This window comes from Quercus lobata, chromosome 9 (assembly GCF_001633185.2).
Source record: "Quercus lobata isolate SW786 chromosome 9, ValleyOak3.0 Primary Assembly, whole genome shotgun sequence".
Lineage (NCBI taxonomy): Eukaryota > Viridiplantae > Streptophyta > Magnoliopsida > Fagales > Fagaceae > Quercus > Quercus lobata.
Genome location: NC_044912.1, coordinates 36,361,214 through 36,365,401, shown reverse-complemented (window position 1 = coordinate 36,365,401; position 4,188 = coordinate 36,361,214).

Here is a 4,188-nt window from a genome sequence, read left to right as displayed (position 1 = left end):
CAAGGGTTTTTTGGGCTTTGGCTCATGTTTTCAGAGGTCCAAAGGTTCTGGATCCTGGCTCATGTTTTCAGAGGCCTAGGATTTTTGGATCTTGGCTTATATTTTCAAAGGACCTAGGGTTTTTGGGCTTTGGCTCATGCTTTCGGAGGACCAAAGGTTCCAGATCCTGGTTCTTGTTTTCAGAGACCTAGGATTTTTGGATCTTGGCTCATGTTTTCAGAGGACCAAGGGTTTTTGGGCTTTGGCTCATGTTTTCAGAGGAACAAAGGTTCTGGATCCTACCTCATGTTTTCATAGGCCTAGGATTTTTGGATCTTGGCTCATGTTTTCAGAGGACTAAGGGTTTTTTGGGCTTTGGCTCATGCTTTCAGAGGTCCAAAGGTTTTGGATCCTGGCTCATGTTTTTAGAGGCCTAGGATTTGTGGATCTTGGCTCATGTTTTCGGAAGACCAAAGGTTTTTTGGGTTTTGGCTCATGCTTTCAGAGGACCAAAGGTTCTTGATCCTGGCTCATGTTTTCAGAGACCTAGGATTTTTGGATCTTGGCTCATGTTTTCAGAGGACCAAGGGTTTTTTGGGCTTTGGCTCATGTTTTCAGAGGTCCAAAGGTTCTGGATTCTCGCTCATGTTTTCAAAGGCCTAGGATTTTTTGGTCTTGGCTCATGTTTTCAGAGGACCAAGGTTTTTTTGGGCTTTGGCTAATGTTTTCAAAGGACCAAATGTTCTGGATCCTGGTCATGTTTTCAGAGGCGTAGGATTTTTGGATCTTGGCTCATGTATTCAGAGGACCAAGGGTTTTTTGGGCTTTGGCTCATGCTTTCGGAGGACCAAAAGTTTTCGGGTCCTGGCTAATGTTTTCTGAGACCTTGGATTTTTGGATCTTGGCTCATTTTTCAGAGGACCAAGGGTTTTTTGTTCTTTGGCTCATGCTTTCAGAGGACCAAAGGTTCCGGAACTTGCTCATGTTTTCAGAGGCCTAGTATTTTTGGGTCTTGGCTCATGTTTTCAGAGGACCAAGGTTTTTTTGGGATTTGGCTCATGTTTTATGAGGTCCAATGGTTCTGGATCCTGGCTCATGTTTTCAGAGGCCTAGGATTTTTGGATCTTGGCTTCTGTTTTCAGAGGATCAAGGGTTTTTGGGATTTGGCTCATGCTTTCAGAGGACCAAAGGTTCCAGATCCTGGTTCTTGTTTTCAGAGACCTAGGATTTTTGGATCTTGGCTCATGTTTTTAGAGGACCAAGGGTTTTTGGGCTTTGGCTCATGTTTTCAGAGGACCAAAGGTTCTGGATCCTATGTCATGTTTTCATAGGCCTAGGATTTTTGGATCTTGGCTCATGTTTTCAAAGGACTAAGGGTTTTTTGGGCTTTGGCTCATGCTTTCAGAGGACGAAAGGTTCTGGATCCTGGCTCATGTTTTTGGAGGCCTAGGATTTTTGGATCTTGGCTTATGTTTTCGGAGGACCAAAGGTTTTTTGGGTTTTGGCTCATGCTTTCAGAGGACCAAAGGTTCTTGATCCTGGCTCATGTTTTCAGAGACCTAGGATTTTTGGATCTTGGCTCATGTTTTCAGAGGACCAAGGGTTTTTTGGGCTTTGGCTCATGTTTTCAGAGGTCCAAAGGTTCTGGATTCTGGCTCATGTTTTCAGAGGCGTAGGATTTTTTGGTCTTGGCTCATGTTTTCACAGTACCAAGGTTTTTTTGGGCTTTGGCTCATGTTTTAAGAGGCCCAAAGGTTCTGGATCCTGGCACATGTTTTCAGAGGCCTAGGATTTTTCAATCTTGGCTTCTGTTTTCAGGGGACCATGGGTTTTTGGGCTTTGGCTCATGCTTTCAGAGGACCAAAGGTTCCAGATCCTGGTTCTTGTTTTCAGAGACCTAGGATTTTTGGATCTTGGCTCATGTTTTCAGAGGACCAAGGGTTTTTGGGCTTTGGCTCATGTTTTCAAAGGACCAAAGGTTCTGGATCCTAGCTCATGTTTTCAGAGGCCTAGGATTTTTGGATCTTGGCTCATGTTTTCAGAGGACTAAGGGTTTTTTGGGCTTTGGCTCATGCTTTTAGAGTACCAAAGGTTCTGGATCCTTGCTCATGTTTTTAGAGGCCTAGGATTTTTGGATCTTGGCTCATGTTTTCGGAGGACCAAAGGTTTTTTGGGTTTTGGCTCATGCTTTCAGAGGACTAAAGGTTCTTGGTCCTGGCTCATGTTTTCTGAGACCTAGGATTTTTGGATCTTGGCTCATGTTTTCCAAGGACCAAGGGTTTTTTAGGCTTTGGCTCATGTTTTCAGAGGTCCAAAGGTTCTGGATCCTGGCTCATGTTTTCAGAAGACCAAGGTTTTTTTGGGCTTTGGCTCATGTTTTAAGAGGTCCAATGGTTCTGGATCCTGGCTCATGTTTTCAGAGGCCTAGGATTTTTGGATCTTGGCTTATGTTTTCACAGGACCAAGGGTTTTTTGGGTTTTGCCTTATGCTTTCAGAGGACTAAAGGTTCTTGAACCTGGCTCATGTTTTCTGAGACCTAGGATTTTTGGATCTTGGCTCATGTTTTCCAAGGACCAAGGGTTTTTTAGGCTTTGGCTCATGTTTTCAGAGGTCCAAAGGTTCTGGATCCTGGCTCATGTTTTCAGAGGACCAAGGTTTTTTTGGGCTTTGGCTCATGTTTTAAGAGGTCCAATGGTTCTGGATCCTGGCTCATGTTTTCAGAGGCCTAGGATTTTTGGATCTTGGCTTATGTTTTCAGAGGACCAAGGGTTTTTAGGCTTTGGCTCATGCTTTTAGAGGACCAAAGGTTCCAGATCCTGGTTCTTGTTTTCAGAGACCTAGGATTTTTGGATCTTGACTCATGTTTTCAGAGGACCAAGGGATTTTGGACTTTGGCTCATGTTTTCAGAGGACCAAAGGTTCTGGATCCTAGCTCATGTTTTCAAAGGCCTAGGATTTTTGGATCTTGGCTCATGTTTTCATAGGACTAAGGGTTTTTTGGGCTTTGGCTCATGCTTTCAGTGGACCAAAGGTTCTGGATCCTGGCTCATGTTTTTAGAGGCCTAGGATTTTTGGATCTTGGCTCATGTTTTCGGAGGACCAAAGGTTTTTTGGGTTTTGGCTCATGCTTTCAGAGGACCAAAGGTTCTTGATCCTGGCTCATGTTTTCAGAGACCTAGGATTTTTGTATCTTGGCTCATGTTTTCAGAGGACCAAGGGTTTTTTGGGCTTTGGCTCATGTTTTCAGAGGTCCAAAGGTTCTGGATCCTGGCTCATGTTTTCAGAGGCCTAGGATTTTTGGATCTTGGCTTATGTTTTCAAAGGACCTAGGGTTTTTGGGCTTTGGCTCATGTTTTCGGAGGACCAAAGGTTCCAGATCCTGGTTCATGTTTTCAGAGACCTAGGATTTTTGGATCTTGGCTCATGTTTTCAGAGGATCAAGGGTTTTTTGGGCTTTGGCTCATGTTTTCAGAGGACCAAAGGTTCTGGATACTGGCTCATGTTTTCAGAGGCCTAGGATTTTTGGATCTTGGCTCATGTTTTCAGAGGACGAAGGGTTTTTTGGGCTTGGGCTCATGCTTTCAGAGGACCAAAGGTTCTGGATCCTGGCTCATGTTTTCAGAGGCGTAGAATTTTTGTTTCTTGGGTCATGTTTTCGGAAGACCAAGGGTTTTTTGGGCTTTGGCTCATGCTTCAGAGGACCAAAGGTTCTGGATCCTGGCTCATGTTTTCAGAGACCTAGGATTTTTGGATCTTGGCTCATGTTTTCAGAGGACCAAGGGTTTTTTGGGCTTTGGCTCATGCTTTCAGGGGAACAAAGGTTCCGGATCCTGGCTTATGTTTTCAGAGGCCTAGGATTTTTGGATCTTGGCTCATGTTTTCAGAGGACCAAGGGTTTTTTAGGCTTTGGGTCATGCTTTTAGAGGACCAAAAGTTTTCGGATCCTGGCTCATGTTTTCTGAGACCTTGGATTTTTGGATCTTGGCTCATGTTTTCAGAGGACCAAGGGTTTTTTGGTCTTCGGCTTATGCTTTCAGAGGACGAAAGGTTCCAGATCCTGGTTCATGTTTTCAGAGACCTAGGATTTTTGGATCCTGGCTTATGTTTTCAGAGGCCTAGGATTTTTGGATCTTGGCTCATGTTTTCAGAGGACGAAGTTTTTTTTTGGGCTTTGGCTTATCTTTTTAAAGGACCAAAGGTTCTGGATC